Source organism: Salminus brasiliensis, chromosome 7 (assembly GCF_030463535.1).
Source record: "Salminus brasiliensis chromosome 7, fSalBra1.hap2, whole genome shotgun sequence".
Classification (NCBI taxonomy): domain Eukaryota; kingdom Metazoa; phylum Chordata; class Actinopteri; order Characiformes; family Bryconidae; genus Salminus; species Salminus brasiliensis.
The window spans coordinates 25,654,725-25,677,591 of record NC_132884.1 but is presented as its reverse complement, the minus strand read 5'-3'; positions in this window follow the sequence as shown (position 1 = coordinate 25,677,591).

Sequence of the window (22,867 nt, the reverse complement as noted above, 5' to 3'; positions counted from 1 at the left end):
TATATATATATATATATATATGACTACTGAGGCTCCTCAACTTTACCTTTACCTTTTACTTCTTCAAGCTCTAGCCTTTTTCTGACTTGACCCTTGTAGTTTTCTCCTTGCAGGCCTTCCATCCTATGCCATTACTCCTCTGCAGATCATTCAGAATGCTGCAACTCATCTGGTCTATAACCTCACACAAGTTTTACTATGTGACTTCTCTGCTGAGATCTGTACTTCACAAGCATCCCGTGGAAGCAGAGTTTTTTTTTCACAGCCCAGCTTTCAAAGAGTTTCTCACTACTTTTTCACCTTGATTCAGAACTACACACCTGGTTGTTGATCTGCTATGTACTTCCCTAAAAACTAAACATGTCTTTAAGGCAAGATTTTGCTGCATTAGTGCCCTTGCAGCTTGAGTGATAAAACAAGCTTCCATGTGAACTGCACATTTAGTGATCTGAAGATTCACCTCTTCATTTTTTAAAAATATGATAAACCTACCATGACCTTCTTGTGTTTTAAATATTTTAAATAAAAAAAGATCATCTCAAAAAGCACATTTATCTTCAAATTATCTCAAGCTGTGGCACGAGTTAAACATTCTGGAACTATCTTCAGGTACTTTGTATTAGTTTGGCATTCACTGTTTATACAAGTTGTAAGATGCTCTAGATAAGAGCATCTGCTAAATAACTAAATGCAAATGTATACTTAAAAGATGGTGTGTTAAATGAACTGGAAGTAAATCCAACATTATTATTATATGATTATTTAAAAACCGCAAATTATGTTTTTTCCTGTTCTTTAAGACTGTAAGGGATGGTTTTTCCTGTTGACTGTAGCCTACATGCAGCAATAATTGTTCAACAACATCTCATAAAACTGCTGCTTGAACACAAATGTGGTTTCACTGAAAAGTTTAGAATCCACATATTTTGCAGAATCTCTCATGTAAGAAGATGTTTACTCTAGAGATGCACTGATTCGATATTCTGATTCGATAGGATCAGATATCAGTCCCGATATTAACAAAATGGATTGGGTCTCGAATAATTAGATAATTAGTCCAATCCATGAACTCGATCCTTTCACTTTAATTTGTTGCTGTGAGACTGCACTAAATGTGCAAATAAATAAATGAAAAATGGCAATTTAGTACATTTGTATCTATGTGTTAATTTGTTATATTATATAAAGTAATGTTTAAGTCATGCCTGATGCCTTAAGTCTCTCCCACTTGGTGAGGTATACAGTTTATTAATTCAGCAATGGTGTCGGACTGGTATTGGGTATTCAACCAATATGCAAAGTTTATGTATCTGAAAAAGCCGCATCCCTAGTTTACATCATTGAGGACTTAGGTGGGACAAGCAGAGCAGATAGGGATATCTTTAATTCAGATTTTCTGTTCCTGAGACAACAAATGAGTCAAAGTCTGTTGTGCCTTTATGTTCGTTCTGATGGAGCGATGAGTATCTGCTGCTAGTGATGATCAGAACACCAATAATCTCTCATTCCATCACTCCTGCCTTCTGTTTTCTGCTGTCCCAAACAGCGGTGCTGAAGTGGTCCATGCTTCAGCACCACGGAGAGCAACTTGTTATCTCTGAACAGCAGCCTGGTGTTTTCTCTTAAGAGTTGCATCTCAATAGGTTGGCATCCATGTGCCAGTGCTTTAGCATGTGTGGTATCTACGTCTTAATTACTGTGGGAAGAAGTCTGGGGCTGGTGGGCTGGTTGCTGCGTCTGTCAGGGGGAGGTGGGTGATTGCAATGAGAAAATGTGGGTCTGTAGCTGCAATGCCGACAACTCAACGCTCCCCTGCTGTGGTTTTGTCTGGCATCAAATCTGACTTGTTTTTCACACACAAAGATACACACACACACACAAATGAGAAAGTACTTTTTGATTATTGCTTAGAATGTTTTTAGATTTTTTTCTATTGTTCTTTAATGTATTTATTTATTTCAAATAATATATTAAATCAATATATAATAAAAGAAGAATTGTGTGCAATCTTAAATATTTTGGCATCAATATGAACAAAAGCAATAGCTAAACCAAGCCTACTTTGCTGAGCATGGAACTGGTACATATAAATGGTTAATGTGGTTTAGGTCCTGTGTTTTTTAAGTACACATTTATAAAAACATTTGCACCTTTTTAGCAGCACTGTTCTGTGAATGGACACACACACACTGCAGGGTGTGACCAGTAGAGAAGACAGAAACTCTGGGTGTCACATCGAAGTGACAGGCACAAAGGACAATGTGACATTTATCTGCCCTCAGACGTTTCTGACACACACACATACACACACATACACACACACACACACACACACACACACACACACACACACACACACACACACAAACACACTCACACTCACACACTCACATCCTGTCCTCCAGAAAAAAGTTGCTCTCATATATCCTGTAGTTCTTGGTTGACAGTTGTTTTCTATGTTACAGGCAACAAACCCATCCGCTCCCTCATGTGGCTATGACAGGTTGACTGTTTGTCATTCTTCTTGGAAAAAAATGTTTTTAATGCCTGGAGGAAACAAACAACAACATGTTTTTTTTTTGGTTATCTATGAAACAAATAATGTCAGAATAGATTTACTTTCTGGAAAAAAACATCATATAAAATCATCCTAGTATAAACTACTGAAATCCAGAATGATTCACACTGAAAAATGAAAAATCTAAACTTTATTATCGTTATGTTGTTCAAAGTGTAGATCAAATAAACCTCATTTGCTATATTTGCAATTGGGCTATTATTATGGCAGTATACACAATATGGGCCAAATTATTGTGACACCTGCTTATTCATTGTTTCTTCTGAAATCAGGGGTATTAAAAAGAGTCCCTCCTGCTGCGGTTGGAATAACTGTCTCTCTCTCTATATATATAAATGAATGAATATGCCTTGTAGCCATCAATATGGTAAACCTATGTGAATGAATGAATGAATGAATGTTTTATAGGTACACTATTGTTAATTTATTAATTAAAAGAGTGAATGACTATATATTGTAACAGCTCTGACACTAATCAAATATACATTAATGAATGTATTCAGCAGTTACATCACTAAATCAATGTGAATAGATAAATGTATGTACTTTGTAGATGCACCAATGTGAGTGAGTAAATGAACAAAAGAAAATGTCCTCTGTCACGACTTCAAATCCACAGTCCAGAAACAGCAGCACCACAGTCTGCTCCTATTTCTGTTCCTTTCTGTCATAGAAATTTGCATTTAAATAAAATTGTTCTCAACATGTCTCCACCAGCTTTAAGGCGCTGCTGAACAAAATATTTATTTATATATTTTAGATTTATCAGCAAATGTCAAAAAAGTATGTTTAAGATAAGGGATGAGCTGGAAAGAACCCGACTGTGGTTTTCATGTGACTTTGATGAGTGGGTGTGTAAACGGACTTTGAGGAGATGTGTATCCAGGCTGGACAGGTTATTATTCTAACGTCTGTTTTAACCTCACAGTGGGTGCCTGCTGTGGCGGTCAGTGGGCCGAGCTGACACATACCAGGCAGAATGACAGTGTGTAGTAACACTCGATTAACTCACCAGCTCAGTCCCTGCAATGAAATCTGGGAACAATGCAGTTTCTCCTTGCAATTGAATCGTGTGTGATTGATTATAGGAAGTCCTGCTGGCAGAACAGTTTTGATGGGCAGCACTACACCTTCAAATTTATCTGTCAATTTTTGTCAGGCCCTTACTGTTATGTGATTTGTACAGTGACAAATTGGGAAAAAAGAATAGAAAACTTGTTTCAGTGGTGAGGTGCAATCCACTGTAAAATGGATTGGTTTACTTTTTCAGGTGAAATTAACTGTGTGTATGAATGTGTGTGACTAAGTGAGAGAGATAATGAGAGCAGCTGTATTTTTCTGGTCATAGCTCAAGTCAACCTTTGTCTTGGCTTAGAAAACTTCAAATTAGTACATAACCTTTAAACTATGCAGATCTTCAAAGTTTTAAAAGGACTACCTATTATACAGGGGGCAGACAGAATTTAGATGTGAACAAATGTATTCTCTGTTTGCCAAATAATATTACTATTTAATAACAGTAATAATAATGTTAATACTCAACATTAGTTTGTGTTTGCTAGAGAACACAGAGTAGTAGTTCACTGTTATTTTGGCCTTTATACACTCATTTTGCCACCTGGCCTTTTTTAATCCAACATAAATAAAACCTATGCATACCTGATGCGAGTTTACTTAATGCCTTTGCTTTAGTGCTTTAGTGGTCTACTATGTATTTTTAGTAGATCATACAGTTATACGTGGCTAAAACAAACACATACAGTTATGAGCTATTATTAACTTTGTCTGTTGTGTGGCTGAATTTCCTTTTAAATAATTATGAACTAAATGGCTGGCTCTGACTGCAAGTATTAGCTTTTGGGAAAATGCTAGGGCATTATGGTAAATGTATTGCCTGTAGTGAATTTGTGTGCCATGCCCAGCAATCTAGAAGAATTGCTCTGTAGTGGAAAATTTACTTTTTACTGCTGTGACTGTGGAGCACAGCATTTTTTGTATAGGGCACTAACGATGCCCTTGCTAAACATAATCCAAAATTATAACAAGGTTTTAGAATAGCAGAGAAGGGCTCAAACTATTGTACACAGTTTCAAGTAAAATGTACTTTTGTCATTTTTTTATATTTCCATAGCCTCCACCCATGGTGGGGTTAGTTTTAACACAAGCCACCTACTGAAAATACAGAGATAAGAGAAGTCTATATCCCTTCACATAAAAAAATCAATTACGCACAGACCTATTGGTCTTATATAAATAGCATATCGCTGCTGCCAATTAAATTTAAAAAATCCATATTTTGTATTTTTCACATAATAATAATATTATTTAACATCATTTAAATCTGACCAACAGAAATGCTCCAGAATGAAAATATTAATGTAGAATAAAGTATTTTTACACTGACTTCCATTAAAAGTTAAGAAAGTCTTTTCCTTATCCTGTGAGGTTGCTATCTAGGAGATGCAAGATTTTTGTGTGACAGTGACGTATACTTCAATCGTATTGCTCTTCTCTGTGTTATGTGCTCCTAGTGTCAAACTAATTTAGATATGGTTCATCACATGTACAAATGCATACAATCACCCTGGTGAGCAAGTGAGTTCGGCTCCTTTAAGGTGTACCCATTACTGACACAGGCATTTATAGTTGCGCATGCACAACTTACTTAATTACCATAAAAAAGCACTGCTAATATAACAGGACGCTCATATAGGCAGTCATGCATGGCTCTAAAGTCACCATGGCCAGTGCCATTCAGTAGATCGAAAGGTATAAATCCTTACAGCACTTAAAAAGGGCCTTTGATTGACATGGGTATTGGGTATATGGGTATATGGGTATTAATTGATAAAGGTATTAATTGAGTATTTTCTTGGAGTTGTGGGGCCCAATGTAATATATTTTCATTTGGGCCTAGAAACCCTGGTAGAGCTGGTAGAGCTCCTCTTACTACTACTTTTAATAATATTCCAATTTATTTACAGAGTTTTTTTAACATGCGTAGCTTAAATTGGTTGAAAATGATCTAAAAAGTAAATTTGAGATTAGTGTGTTTTATTGTTCTTCTTAAAAGTATTAAATCAATCAAGTGTCAATCATGCTTAGGCATAGAAATATAGAGCTTGGTACCATAGTAACAAAGAAAGCTGATTCTCTCCCAGAGAGCTGGGATGGGATGACCAGCAAACTGACCTTAGAGTCATCTAAAGCAGAGTACCAACTACACACTGGCTTGTTTTTTTTTTAGCAGACTTTGTGTCTCTCCATCGCTGTTGAGATGTGTGAGCGGTTCAGACAAGAAACACAGATAGAGCATTTAACAATGACAGATCTTACATTCATTTCTCTCACATGGCACAAATGGGCTCTTACTTTCCACTCTGTACTTTAGAGTTCAGATGCTGTGAAATAATTCGCTGCACTCAAGTGTCACATTTATAGTACCCTTAAAGAAAGCACTCATAAACAATAAACCTACTCTGTACTGGACAAATTCACTCCAGTACTCGACATGTTGTCATCGTCACCCTCACCAGCATCACATCCGCGTCTCTGCCCAGCCTACACCATCTGCCCCACTGGCAGGCACAAATGAGCATGTGTCAGTTGGCAAAGTGGAGAGCAGAGAGCAGTTAAAAAGAGCATGGGAGGAAGTGAAAAGATAGTACAACCACAGATGCTGCCATTAAAAGAAAAGATGCTCCAAGAGAAGCTCATCCCGCATAGCATGTCTCCATAATGGGCCACTAATGACTGGTACATGTTAGAGCCTCTGAAAAATGGATAAGCTACGAGACGCCTTCAGCAGGATGTTCCTCTCTCATTTTTCTGTGTTTGTGAGCAAAGGGGCCATGCATAAACAACAAGGTTTTTTAACAGCCTGACGTGGATGGAAAGGCCACATCTGGGAGAGAAAGAGTGAGAGAGAGATAGAGAAAGAGAGCATGTGTTAACCCTCTGGGGTCGTTCAGCTTGTCGGCACAATGAACAACCCTCATCTTACATTTATTTGAGTAACTCTGGTGTTAACTGTTGTAGAAATGTACAGCAAGTAGCATTTTGCATCCTCAGGGAAACTTCAAACACAATTTTATAATAAATTAAAAATTGGGCCAAGAATGGCTTAGATCCCAGAGGGTTAAACTTGCAGTGATGGATAGAGGAACGAGAGAAATAAAGTGGATTAAATACAGAGGAGGTGCTATAATTCAGTCATGAAGGAAGGATACAAGTGGTGCAAGGTGAACATATTTTATGGGAAACACAACTGAACAAACAGCCTAAATAAGATCCAAGGTTGAAACCAGAGCACACAGGCTGCAGGCTGAAGGGCTGGCAGTAATGAAGAAATACATACATCAGAAAAACAATGGTCTAAAATAGAAAAAAAAAGGCCAAGCAGAAACAAATAACATAGATAGAAGAAGTGATAATTCCCTGTCAACTTTTTTTCTCATATATGCCTAAGGATCTGAACCACTTTGACAAGAGCCAAATTGTGATCTCTAAAAGACTTGATTTTCAAAACATCAGAAAGGTTTTGTGGGTTTTTTCTGGAATGCAGTGATCAGTACCTACCAAAAGTGCACCAAGAAAGGAAAACCACTGAACTGGTGACAGCGTTTATTGGCACCTAAAGCTCATTGATGCAATCTATGAAGGCCCCATCTCACAATTTACACTTGACTTGAAGGATCTGCTGCTAACATCTTGGTGTCAGATCCCACAGGACACCTTCAGAGGTCTTGCGAGGCATCCATGCTTTGAGTGATCAGATCTGTTGTGGCAGCACCAGGTGGACATATTCAGTATTAGGCAGGTTATGGCTAATCAGTGTGAGTATTATGTTCCTATAACAGTCTAGGAAAGGTTTTGTCAAGTTATTAAGTTGGACAATTGTTGCATTACTAAATTGAAAGTTCCAACTCTAAAGTTTTCAACAACTAGTGAATGTCTCATGTAAACACTTTTGTTGATTCTTTAAGCTCTTTAATTCCAGTATAAACATAACTTGCCCAGGTTAAGTACTTGTGTTTAAGATGTTAGCAATGTTTAAGTGCATTCTAGGGTTCCCGTAGAAGTGAATTTCTGTATTTCTATTTTGGCCTAATTTTCAGTTCAAACCTGTTTTGTTCAGCTTGTCCAAAAGCAAATAACATTCCTTTTAAATAAAACCTAAATGCAACAATTTTACTGAAATATTTTTACTTAAAGATGTCACATCAGATCTCTCCTTGTAAAATTGAAGTATGTCTGATGTGGACAAGAACTCTTTCAGGTTAAAAATCTGAAGTGTGATAAGGTGAGGGCTTGTTTTCCATGAACAGTTATGGTTAGTGGCAGAATAGACAGCTGACTGTTACTTTATAAGGTGCAATTGTGCTTTCATTGTGGGTTAGCTTGTTAGCTAATGCTTGACTGTAATTTCACAAGTTGGTTTTACCCAAATACATTAAGTGTGCTGTTTGTAAAACTGGATATATCCCACATATCACTCAACTATTTTATATATATAATATAAGTTAGGTGAATATTTGTTATCACGTTTCAGATTCAAATGGGATCTCTGAGGTGAATCAACTGATAGTAATTTAAGTTGAGTGAGTTTAGTCGATTGCTATCAGCAAATAGATAGTGATTGTTTTATGAAAGCTTAAAATGGCCACACACAAAAATAGAAACTACACTAATGTTGAATTTAATAATTTCTTTCATATTGATGTTTCTCAGCAAGTTCCGTTGACTGAGTCAGATGTGCTGAGTAAAACTCACACCATTCCCATTGGCTCCTGGTATCATCTATTTGCATATTGGGTGTGTCCTCCTCACTTAGTCACCGGCAGCATGTAGTTGTTCCCACGAGACTACACTTGCTTAGATAGTCTGCTGAGTTATGTCTAATGGTTGGCTGCTTGGCCTTAGTGTTGATAGTCATAAATACAGTATGCTGGTTTCTGTGATGCTGGGTGTGGTTTTATGCAGGCTAAAAACTGCAGTGTTCACTTGTAGTAACATGCATGTTTTATTTTAACAATATAAGACCATCATTGAGAGTTTGTTTTATGTTGATTTAAACTGTTATAAGTACTGACTTTCTCAGCAGCTCTAACCTAAAACAGGATGAATTGAGAAAAAATCATAAAATTGTAAAAATAGTGTTTTAATTAGTTTATGATTTTTGTAATAAAAAATCTTTTTACTGTTTGATTTAGGTATGTTTACATACTTGAGAAAAATGAATATATTTAGGTGTACCAAATAAGAGCATTTTAAAAGTTGGTTCAAAGTAATCTTTTTGTTTTTCAGTGTAGACCATCTGAATGCACAATTATTACACCAGTCCTCAGCGGAATCATCTAGCTGACAGGTGTCCATGATGAAGGGTTGGTGCTAGAGCTGGTGATCAATAACCTAACTTATGGGGGGGGGGGGGTATAGGGGAGAGACAATGCTTTCTAGGAGAAATAAAGAAAGTTAAATAACACTCACCATGAGGAATGGTTTCCTTTAAAGAATTCTATTATTTTAGCACAGAGCAATAGATTGCCTTTGACTTTGATGAATGGGCAGAAGTCAATGACTTTGTCAGCGTGAGATGTAATATGCCTGGGGACATTTATTATCGGCACCTTAGCACTACACATTGAAAACAGAACTATCACTATTCAACTTCTCTCCTCCGCTGCTTCAAAACAACTAGTGTAAGCCCACCCATATATTGTCTTCACTGTAGTAAAAAACAAAAACACATAAAATCATGTTGCTGAAACAACCACAAAGCTAGGAACAATGGAAAGGTGGTGACATTTCCTGCCAGCTTATCTTGTAATTTTGAAATTGAAATACTGCCTTTCTGAATATGATTGATATAAGACAGTAAAGACAAGTACACAGAAGCCTCCTAGGATTGTTTTTAAGACTTACTCTGTGTATACGTGTCAATGTGTGTGTGTGTGTGTGTGGGGGTGCGTGTGCTGCTTCAACTAGATGTGAATGGTGATGGAGGCAGGCCATTGGGCACATTGTTCTGCCCTACTTCCTTGGCATTTGCTGGGGATAAATGTGTTGAGGGGAGTCAGAACTGCTGCTGTTGGAGGGCATTCACAGTGAAATGTGTTCAACCTTTTCATGCTGATGAAGGCACTAGGCCTGCCACACTAGCCAAAAGGGCAAGTTGTGTCACTTTATGCATGCCCTTGAACAAGTGGTGGTAATAGTCACACTTTAGAGAACACCCCTTACTTTTTACAGTGTGCTGTCTACAACAAAGAAAACTAAGTGACCCTCCAAAATCTGAGCCCAGATTTTGCTGGTTAATTTTACCTGAATGAAAAATGTGCAAAACCTATTACATTCGTAACCTCCTGACAATAGTTTGTACATTGGAGGTTAGGAACTGCAAACATAACAAAACTACTAGGTTAAATCTATAAGAATCAACTGATAAAAAAAATACAGTAGAGAGAAGGTTCCTTTAGTAAAGACAGTAGTCATGACAACTCAAACAGCTAATTGGACACCTAAGGGTTCTTTGCATTGGTTGAAAAAACAAAACAAAAAACAAACAAACAAAAAAACCCTCCTTAAACACCACTGCAATTCACAACCAACCAACCACAGCAGTTACAGTGTGTAGGGAATGAATAGTGGTGAGTGAAGGGTGCGGGGACACACCTAGTATGCAAATAGATAATGCAAGGAACCAATAGGTAATTAGTTTTTCTTTAAAATGTTGCATATTCAAACCCGGTTTGAGAGGTTTGGCTGATTATATATATATATATATATATGTATATATATATATATATATATATATATATATATATATATATATATATATATATATATATATATAGACAGTATTTTAGTTACAGAAAGTGTATTCAGCCATGTTAAAGTATTTACAGTCTTTTACCATCATAGTTTGACATCACATTCACCTACAATCAATCTCCTGTCTTTGAGTCCACAATTACCTCAGCTACAGGGAGCTTTTCTTCACGCACCTACCTTGAAGTTGCCCTGAACTCCAGTTCTTAAGCTTTCGCCTCCCCATTTCAGCTCCCTTGGGTGTGGTCCAGACTAGCAAAAGAACCCATTGCAAATTATTTTTCTATATAGTACCAAAAAGGTTACAGGTACTATTGTTACTGTTCTATACAGAACCTTTTTTGCTTAGTTTATTCAATGATGTTCACCAACTACTGTCTCCAGTGCACAACAATTAGCATGCCCCATCACTTCTCCCTCTTTAACCTACTTACAGTGGTTTGTTAGCATAATGGCCAATTATGAGCAGATCAATGAGCCTGGCTGTTTGGAAGGAAAGTACAATAAAAGTGGTTCATTTAATTTAATTTACCTCCTAAACCCATTCAGTACTTGCTTTGTTCAGCAGTGACTGTTCTTATAATTTCATCAAATTCATTCACTGCTGAGTCCACATTTCCTTTAGGCCCATTTCTAATCTGGACCTGTACTGCACAGCTGACCTGTTTTATCTCCCTCAAAGCTCATCCAACACTTTGGGCCCGGCCTATCATGAGTCAATCACAATCTTCTTCTTTGCCGCACTGTGCGGTCCTGTGTCCTCAGGCCATTCAAATGTCTGGTTAGTGGGACCACTGACACCATTCCAATCAGCAAATGTCCCTAAATCCAATTCCCTGCGACTAACTCCCTTAGGGAAGAGCTGAAGAAAAGCACATCAAAGCATTTGAGAAACAAGCTTCCTCACTGATGCTTCACAGAGTGGGGTGTTTCATTCACTGATGGTAATTTACAAGAGTTAAATTTGACAAGAATGAGGCTGAGAAAGAGGATGGATGTCGTTTCCATAGCTCAGTACTCCACCTCAGACTACATCCATAGTGAAATTCATTGCAGGGGCACTACATGTGTTTCAATAAGCTGTTGCTGGTACACATAAACATTTCGCTGGCTAGATTGACAGTGATCTTTCCCACGAGGCTCTGGGGGCAGGAGTGGCACCGCGCCTCGGCGAAGCTGCAGGCGGGCGCTTTTGTCCGAGCTGTCAGTCGCAGTTAAGGCTAGTTTTCTTTCTGCTTTTACCTGCATTCTCTATCTTTTCTCCCATCTTCCTTTTCTCTACTCCTCAAGCCATCTTCTGCTCATCTCCCTGACACCACATTAACCTCCTGCAGCAATCTGGAATAATGGAGTGTGAGAGGCCTGGTGACAGAGTGTTATTAGAGCTAGCTCTCAATTACTAACAAGGCCTACCATGCATGAGATGAGCCCATTAGACAGTGGTGGCCACTAAGTTGCTATATGAATTATGTCATCACGTTATGGCCAGTCATGTGACATTGAGTATAGCCTCCTGATTGGGCAGCCCAGCAGCTGTTTAGCACAAATGTAATCTATTAAGTGTTCCCAGTCTGAACTGGAGCAGCCTTTGCTACAGATTCAGTGACTGACATGGCTTCTAACCAGCAATTAACCCAAGTGACCCCGTGCTGGCTAAACTGTGCTTTTGACTGGAATGCCACAGGCATTATGTTCAAAATGGCACTGTAATGTATCCCACTGCCCGGAGTAGAAGACTCCAGTGCACTGATTCATAGAGCCTGGATTAAAAAAGAATCATAAATGAGGACAGGCATCAGTGCGTAGCTTCTAATCACACCGGACAGCTTCCCCCAGAGGCACCCAGGGCTCTAGGAGTTCTTTAACACTACATTAAGCTGAGGAATGCAGACAGATGCTCCATACTAACAGTAGACTAACAGTAACCACAGGCGTTATCGTGGATACTGTTCTTTATATTTAAATCATTAGCAGATCCAGATGACTTGGTTTGTTCAGATGTGAACCCTGTGCTCAAGTCAACATTCTCACACCTAGTACTGAAGAATCTCTCTCTCTCTCTGTGTGTGTGTGTGTGTGTGTGTGTGTGTGTGTGTGAGTGTGTATGTGGTGAAAGGAAGTTTTTGTGAGGGAAAAGGAAAAATCATGGATGCCCCAGGGAACAGTAAATGTGTAATGAAAGAACAACTGCATATGAAATGTGGTGCCTAGGCAGGACATAGATTGAACAGAATCAGAATCAGAATCAGAATCAGAATCTCTTTATTTCACCAAGTATGTTGCACATACAAGGAATTTGTCTTGGTGAGAGCAACACGTATGACAAGTAACAAAATCTGTGTTCCACCACACTTAAGTGAATAGATAGACAGACAGACACACAGATACACTTAATATTAAGAATTCTATTCATTTCTTTAAACATCAGTTGTTAGGTGGATTTCTTTGGTTCCTGTTAATAGTTTCAATTTGTTCTTATAACGCCAATTAAATCTAGAGTGAAGGTGTGAGGTAGAGTGAGAGAGATGGGGTGTGAGTGTGTGTGTTGGTATGAGTAGGGGACTGTGAAATCCTCTGCAGTATAACACTAAATATAATCGATGCATTTAACACACCCAGGTATTTAACACCAATAAAAGTTTGAATTCTTTACAACTATCCTGTGGATATTGATTTTCTGGGGTTATTGATGCTGTTCAGATGAGAACTGACACAGCAGGTCTAACGAAGACTGAAGAGAAATACAAAGCGCTGCCTCTACTATATGAATATAAATAACCACACAGCATTGCATCGGCACCTGCACTGTTCACTTAAGTGTGGTGGAACACAGATTAGTGACGTAAAGGCTAATTCAACACTGTAATTAATAAATAAACACTGGGAATTTTGCTGTGTGTGAGTAGGTACAATATTTGCATTATCACATATAGATTATTAACACTGTGTGGTTGCAGATGTGTTTATTTAGAGTGGGCTCAAAATGCCTGACCACTTTTCGTGTGTCTTTATCGTGATGTATGATGGCAGTGTTAAAGGTGCTAATGTTAAAGGTCCCTGGGCTGGTGACAGGATCAATTTGACAAGGGGGACAAAATCCATTACTGAGGGGGCTTAACTATCTTTAACCTGTGAACAGACTAATCTGCTTAAAATTGGCATGAATTTATTCCACTCAGCACAACAGTTGCCTAGTTGCCTTGTATTGAATCTAGCCTACGCCATCAAACACACACACACACACATATACACCCACGTCTATGGGAAATTAGCCAATTCACCTACCACAAGTGTTTTAAGAGGTGAGAGGAAATCGAAGTACCTGGAAGGAACCAACACAGATACAATAAGAACACACCAAACTCCTCAAACGCAGAGACTAAAACGAGGATCGAACCCACAATCCCAGGCTCCTGGAGCGTCATAAAGCTGTCTCATCTCCAACTTACAAATTTCTCAGTCATTTTATGATTTTTATGTGTAGATATTTTATATCTTATTTATATATTTAGTTTTATACTAAAAGTCTGTTTAGTTGCAGTATTTGTCAAGGTGTACAAAAGTTGAAACATCCCTTATAAGCTTTAATTTTTAAACCCTGTTCCTCTAAATCCAAAATGTCAGTCAAAAATAGCATGACACATCTTGTTCTCTTGCTTGCTGATGGTATGGTACCCAATCTTAAATCCTCATACTGATTTTACATGGTAACATACTCACCTATCAACGTTCAATTTCTTTTTAGTACAATGTGCACTACTGAATTAATTGACATAACTTAAATACTACAAACATTTCAAATCACTTAAGCTGATTAAGTGAAACTAACTCAGAAATGAATAGTTGAGATTCACAATCAGGGTGTGTACTTTTTTGTATATTTTGTGTTGAGATGTATTGATTTAGTTGAGTTATAGTGACTGAGTGAACTGAGTTGTTTTACTGAAATATGGTGACCTTTAGGGTATACCTCATGTTTGGGCAGTGTAACCTTCATGAATGAAACACCTGTACCATTGGCTCCTGGTGACATCTATTTGCAAACTGGGACTGTCTTCCTCCCACTCACTCACCATCATTGTGTATTCATTCCCGCCAAGGCTACCTTCCCCTTGCAGATAGATTTCATAAGTGTATTTTAAATGTTTCAAGAGCAATTTATGTCCTGCATGATTTTTTTTTTTTTTTTGGATGAAACATGCCAGTTTCACTTACAATGCACTTTTTTGTTTGTATTTGTAAGATAAAATTTTTCATGTTTTCATGCTATGATTTAAGGTAAATTATTCAACTGAGTTGTACTGTCTGAGTTGTTCCAGTGAAATATGGTGACTTTTTTAGTGTGCGGTATGTTTGGGCAGTTCAACCTTGACAAGTAAAACTGAATCCTTTCCCATTGGCTCTTGGCACCAGTTATTTGCATACTGGGACTGTCTTCCTCCCACTCACTCACCATCATTATATATTCATTCCCCCGAGGCTACCTTCCCCTATGCAGATAGCATTCATCAGTGTTGAAATGTGGTGTGATTGTATGCTCCTTGGGTTGAAGGCTATTAGAGCAAGTTTAGTTCTATACAGTTTTGAGATTTTCTTGCTCATGTATGACTGATTTGCTTTCAATAGACGTTGAACTTTATCATGTTATGAGTCAGTTTAAATTTGTTTAGTTGAGGTATACTGACTCAACAGACTCAACTGAGCTGAAATATGATGACTCTTTTTGGTGTGCGTTATGTTTGTGCAGGAGATCCTTGATGAGTAAAACTCAAACCTTTCCCACTGGCTCCTGGCACCAGCTATTTGCATACTGGCCCTGTCTTCCTTTCACTCACTCACCATCGTTGTGTATTCACTCCCCCCAGGCAACCTTCCGCTATGTGTACAGCCTCAAAGTCTTTGCAGCTATACCGCATTACAACACTAAAGCTAGTGTTGTAATGTGGTATAGCTGCAAAGACACTGTGTTGAAGGCTACACAAGCATGTTATGTGCTGCATGATTTTGAGGTATTTCTAGTTGAAGCATGTATAATTATCTTGCAATGCATGCTACAGATCTACTTTTTCACATTTTGAGTTAGTGACAATATATTCAGTTGGGTAATACTAACTAAGTTGTTTTAGTGAAATATATAATAATATATAAATAATAATAACAACCTAGAGGAGTAAAACACAATCCTTTCCCATTGGCTCCTGGCTCTTGGTATTTGCATAGTGGGCCTGTCTTCCTACCACTTACTCACCATCATTGTGTATTAATTTCCCCAAGGCCACCTTCTCCTATGCAGTCAGTTAAAAATCTGCCTTGTAGTGTAGATTATTGGGTTCAGTGTTGAAGGGTGTGAGAATAAGTTATCATCTGTACAATATTGTTCTTTTCTTACTTAAGTATGCCTGCTTCAGCTTGCCTATCTGTTTAAAGGTTTAGTTTATCTGTTAAAGTATTAATATCAGTGAAATATGTTGAGTTCTGGGCACTTCTCCTGGCACCAGCTATTTGCACACTGGCCCTGTCTTCCTACTACTTACTCACCATCACTGTGTATTCATTCCCCCTAGGCTACCTTCCCCTATGCAGTCTGCTGAAGGCTGCAATGTGGAGCAGGTGTCTGATTTCATTGTTTAATGCTGTAAGAAGAAGTTGTCAATGTCTGTGCTGTTCTGTGTGGCTATATGTTAGTTAGATGCTAACATAAAGAGGGTTGTGGTCACTGTTCCAGAATTGGTATCAGGTTAAACAGTTTCCTGCCCAAGCAACTGATTCTACTTACTTAGGCTATTGGAGTTTTGGATTGTGCCCCCCATTGCTCTCCTCTGTAATTTAGTTGTGAAGACCTTTGAGTAATGTCAACTTACTACTACTTACTGTAGTTAACTGCATCCAACACTTAACAAGTGGATTGTTTGTACTCAGTTCGTGATGTTATTTAAACTTTTTTTGAGCTAATAAACTTAAGGCAACTGGTTTCCTCAAATCATTTGAGTTTAGATAAAGCCCTTGTGCAAATGACAAATTCCACCTTATTCACATACACACAGACAATTTGAAAATATGAAAAAACACCACACATACAAATGAATTCCTTCTTGCTCTGTCTTGTAGGACTACTGGCTGTGTGCAAATGTAAATTTGCTTTAAAAAAAAAAAATCTAAGTCTCAGTTTGTAAAATCTTGGTAACACTAATTTCAACAGGCTGGATTTTTTCAGCAGTGAGGAAGCTAGACAGAGCATGTGGCGGGGTATTTCAGAGTCCTGCTCTTTCAAAGCTAAATTAAGCAGATTTTATTTTTTTTTCCAGTAATAAGTGAGCAGGCCCTCGTACCATGTTCTGATGAAATTCTTGTTAGGGTGTGGGAATTTTTCCCAGGCTGTTCCAAGCAGACAGGAGTAGAGATTGCACTGGGGTTAATCCGGTTTAAGTCTGGAGGTGGATGCAATCACCCACAGAAATTTCAGGCCACGTGCACAGAAAGACATCTTATCTCTTTTACTGCACTTTAAAGTTGTATTTGTCGTATTCAAGAAAAAAAAAAAAAAAACAAGCAGCGACGCTCATGTTGACACTAGTGCTAAAGGCTGCTCACCCTGTTTCTCTCTCTCTCTTTTTATCTCTCATTTTTGTGTGATCTTTTTTATCCAAAAAAGTCACATTTGGGATATATTTGATTCAGTTGTGCACAATGTTTCCACATTAATAAAGTGTTTTTAATTTTTTAATTATTCTGTTTTTGCACATTGCAAAAACCCTGCTGCGCACGCCTTCTTAAGCACCGTTTAGCTCTTAATTACACAGAGCAAATAAATAATTGTAAAGGATTTCTGAGACAATCTGAGAATGCAGTTCACAGTTTTAGGGACTGACCTGTTTCAGTGCCTGTCTTTTCCTGTCACTGACTTTTGACTTACCATCATTGTTTCTCTTTTGCCTGGAGCAGTTTTCTCTTGGTTGGCATATACTGTCATGATTTTTGACACTGTTCAACTCAATAACAGTTTTCTGCTGGTGCTTGAAATTTCAGCAATGGCCAACATTCTTAGAGTCTACTGGATCTCTGAGCTTACTATGTGTCTTACTATATTAATGTAAAGTTTCTATATGGGTATTGCTGCTGTCCAATAAAATCATGTATCTTCAAGTTAAGTTTTCTCCATGGTTTGAACCCTGTAGCTGCTCTGTTTATTGTTTGTGAATATTTCTGGATATTTAGACCAATAGATATGCTCTAAATCACTTGGAATAATCTCTTATTTTACATAGATTTCTGTTCAAGGTTAAGAACATGTGTGTCTTTTCCAGTAGTTACCATTTGCATATGCATCTTGTAATGTATTTCATGATGTTATAATCATTATCAGCTCACTTTATTCTGGACACATCTAACATGTCCTTTCTAGGTCCTCAATTATTTGAAACACGTGAAGGCAAACATGATGATCTGAAATGATTTCATTTATCTGGTGTAAATATAGTAATGTAAGTGTGTATATAATTCACCTACAAAATTACAATATATCTATTTAAAGCCTAAAGAACAGTATAGAAAACTATGCATAAATAGACATATATATATAAATAATATATATATATATATATATATATATATATATATATATATATATATATATATATAAATAGGACATATAGATGGGAACTGGTTACTAAAACCAAATAGAAAATGATTTCAAGGACATAAGCGAGGGTGACAAAGAGAGAAAAAATAAACTCATAGAGGGAAAGAAAGAGGCAGACTAAGCTAGGGTGAAGCAGATGAAGCTTGACAGTCAAGGTGAGTGTAAAAGGCAGAGCTGGAGGAAAAAGCGTCACCAGCAATAGAAGAGACACTGACAGAGGGCAGGGTGCAATGTCCTCTAATAAAAGTCCCAGGCTGTCATCATACATTACTGTATACTGTTTCCACATTTTTAGCTGTGGCCTAAACTTTATTACCAGAAAGTTGGCTTATAAGACTGTATGACGATAAGAACCGCATTTTGAAGTTTAATTTTTAATGATTTTAAAAACATAAAACTCTTGTTGAAGCGAAGTGAAGTTAAAGTGAAGGAATGTTGAGGTGGAGTAACTTTCACTTGCCTTGCAAAATCTTCTTAATAATTTGTCACCATGCACCAGTGGGTAGGATTTCTATGTTTAATAATAAAAATGCCAACTTTACAGAAGAAGGAAAAAATCCTAAGTTTCAATGAAAGTCAAAAAATCAAGAATTTATTTTGAGTCATTTTGAAGCAATGCGGTGGATTTCTTCATCAGGAGATTTGACACAATGTAAAAAAACAACTACCAGATGCACATGATGTCAAAAAAAAAAGAAAATCTGCAAAAATGGAGACACAAGGTTTTTTGTATTCTGAATATGAAGGGGTTCATCCTGGCTTAGTGTGTTCTCAACAATGGACTGGATAGTGCCACAACTACTTTTCTACTTGTACTAATAAGTTTAAAAGGAACTTTAGAAGTCGAGCTTTGACTGCGAATCAAACAATTCTAGCAAGTCCAAATGACAGACTTTAAAGGCAAAAAAAGAAAAAGAATCCTTTAAAAAGTGAAGCTGCCACTCTTGTCCTTACTACTGAGACCTGTGAGTTTGAGGGGCTTAGCCGTGGAGCTCCTTCAAAGACATGAAAAACCTTTGTAGCCCTGGCACAGTCCTCCAGATTACAGCAGGCTGATGAGACAGGGGAACCCTCGGGCAATTGCACAACTCCTCAGGTGAAGAGAGAGAGCCTGATGGGCACATGAAACACTCAGGTATCCAAAAGGGGAGCACACTGTACTGAATCAGAAGAGAAGCTAACTACAGGACTCCACTTTCTTTGAGATCATGCATTGGTTGGAGCCATTTGATGCAAGATGAAATGGCAAAGCCTGTGCTTTGGCAAAGACTGTGCCAAACCCTGCTTGTGTTTATTTGAATTGTGGTAAAGGCTCTGATTTCAGTGTTATTTCATGAAGGAGGTACCAGCAAGGCAAGCCCAGTGCTGTGTCAGATCTACAGTGTTTTATTCCCCTTTCAAATAGGCGTAGCACCATGGGCAAACATTTTTTTTATGGTTTTATTTCATCATCTTCATCTTGCTTCTCTAACGGATGAAATTCCAAAAGTCCCAGCTGACTCTCACTGCTTTAACTTACCAAATTGATCTGAAGATTTGCTAACTTCTGTACAGATGCTGTTGAGCTCTGCACTGCAGACAAGAGATGTGTGTTTCAGCGCCCTCAGAAAGCTCTGCAAAACCGTTCTCCTTTTTTTGACATAAAAGTTGAAAACAAGTAACTTAACAAAGTGTTGCTTTCAATTTGTAGGATCATATTATGACATGTGGTAGCACATAAACAAAAATGTGGCACCCACACAACTCCTTTCTTAACATTTGCTCTTTTTGTCAAAAGATTGTGATGATGTAACACATTTTATTTCTATGCAACCACTATGTTGCGAAATGCTGTGGTTCTTTTAACCATAACATCATTATCCTTAATGCAACAATATTTAGAAAGGAAAAAGCAACACCAAAAACAGCAATGCCATATTTTAAAAAGATCACAGAAAACTATATGTGGGATGAGAACCTTACTGAGTAATGCAAATTGGTGGCATAGTGACACAGCAGGTAATGAATATGCTTCTCAGATCTGGGGGCCTGGGGTTGTAGATTTGATTCAATGACTCACTCTGGCCATTGCCTGTTAGTAGACTTGTGTGTTCTGTCCGTGTGAGTTTCCTCCAGGTCCCAAAAACACATTGTAAGTGAATTGCCCATGCTAAATTGCCTCATATGTGTGTGTGTGTGTCTAGTACCCTGTGATGGACTGGCATCTTGCCCGAGGGGTATTCTTGTCTTGTGCTCAATGATTCTGAGTAGGCTTCAGACACACTGTGACCCTGACCAGGAAGAAGCGGATAAGTACCCTGTGATGGACTGGAACCCTGCCCAGTAGGTATTCCTGCCTTGTGTTCAGTGATTCTGGGCAAATTATAGACCCACTGTGATCCTGTGGTAAGTAGATAAGGTCAGATTTTGCTCTTTCTCTGATGTTGCTTAATAAATGCATTCATCTGAGTCAAACTGAGTCAGTTGTCTGGATTAAATTAAATATATTTTCAACTTTCAATAAAAGTCAAAGTAAAAAAAATATTTAATTCCAAGTAATTTTGAAGAAAATCTGTTGGTCTATCATGACATTTTGACCCAATTTAAAGAACAACCACCAGATTCATATTATAAAAAATGCAAAAATAGAGTTGGTCTAAGTCTGTTTTTATTTTGATGATACATGCAGTTGGGTTATCTACTCTGAAATTTATCTGAGTTTATCTGCTAAGATATCTAACCAGTCATCACTTAGGCCTTTAGTAACAATCCTTGGTATTTTAAATGCCAAGTACTTTGATAAAATGCCAATATCTCTATAAGCCTTCAAAGATGCTAATTAGGCCAAGGCTGAAGCCATTCCATCTGTATGTGGATCCATTTATTCATTAGCTTATAAACCCAGACCCATTTATGCAGGGCATAAACCTCTGTATGGGGAGACGTACAGAGAAAGAAAAAGTTAATTTGATTCATGACTAGATTTAATGGGGAAACACTGAAGCGTAGGAGCATTTATAATGTACTTTCCATGAATGTTCCCCATAAGTTCTGCTCAGCTGTCAAACCCACTCAGTGCTCCTCAGCTGCACTGCTGCGGAGTGATCGCCCGCACAGACTGCGCAAACCTGGCTGTTTCATGATCAAAAGACAGAAAGAGATGGAGAAGAAAATAAAGAGACAGCGAGGGGGAAAGGAAGCAATCAATTAGCATCCATTCACCCGTAAGTGGCCTCCCATGTCTATATTTAGCATGTGTCTAGATAAAATGCATAAATATTAATTAATCTGCTAATTGTCTGCCTCTCTGCCTTTAAATGTCTACTAAATGATATCAAAAAAGCTCTCGACAAACATAATTGACATTGCGGGGAAATCACTCCCAGAGTTTTTAGTACGTGCAGTGGCAATTATCTTTATCAATTTTTGTTTATGCGTTTGGTTTGAATAAAATTGCATTAAAGCTGTTTAATTCTGCTCCCCCATGCCTCTTCCTTTGAATAATCATGCTTGGCAATAATGATGTGTTTTGCAATGCAAAACACTCACACACACACTGCTCGCTGTCAAACAGCCTGTGTAACCAGGGTGGAGGGTCTTTTGTCTCGGTCTCAGACTAATCCTGGCAGAGAACCTAAGCCGCTAGAGAGGTGAGTTACCAAAATATAAGATATGGTCATTCAGAGTTTCATTTTCTAGGATTATTGCCTCTGTGGCAGTTCAGAAAAATAATCAGATGTCAATGTAAAAATGTTTTAACAGATCCTTTAAGAACCAGAATGGAAGGCGTTAAAAGAGGGGGAGATAAAGGCAGACCGGAAAAATATTCTTTACTAGGGCACATGAGAGCAGTGCTGCCTATGAATTATTTAGCAAATCGTATTAACCTGTGTCAAATACAACAGAAATATGTTGTCCTGGTGAAGCACAAAGCAGCCGAAAGCTCTCTCACACTGTCTGTCACACATTGCAGTTGTGATTAGTATTAGTATATTAGTATGATATAGTTTTAGTATATCATAAAATAAATACAATATAAAATTAATAACTCATTATATAGAATGTGCATAGTCCACTCCCCACACTTTACTATGCTAAAAATAAAGAAATAAATACAAGTGGAATGGCTAAAAGGCCTTTTATGTGTTTTGCAGATAAACCCCCACCAGTATCCCCCCAATAGTTCAAACAAAACAAAACAAAAAAACAGATACATATTGGGTAGAACTTTTCATCAGAAGAACTGTTAATGTAAATGGAATATAAAGGAAAGTTCTATATCATGTTTTCTCCCCATAGAATTGTGTGGCCAAGCCAAAGACACCTTAAAAGCCTTCCCTTTTAAGATCATGTGGTAAGACAAAAGCAGACTGCACATGACACCTGCTGTAAGAAGAGGGCGTTAAGCCAGAAAACCGTGAAACAGGGGTTAGTCATTTCTCAAGGTTACATTAGTCACCAGATGCCCATGTTGACTGGCACTGCTAACAGAGGAGAGGTCAATTATGCTCTCTTGGACACCCAGCATCACCGGGCATTATTTCAAGGTCTCTTGATGTTTTTTTTTAAATTATTTTAAAGGATATATATATATATATATATATATATATATATATATATATATATATATATATATATATATGTGTGTGTGTGTGTTTTTCAACAGTCCTGAAACTGAAGACCATTCATTGTCACCATCTTTTCAATGTTATGGAGTGAAAAAAGATAAAGACAACAGGAACAGTGTTAGCTTGAATGGAAGATGGAATAGAGAATTGTGATGTAGAGATTTCTCTCCAGGTCATCAAGCATTTCGTCAGGCAACCCGGCATGGCACACTC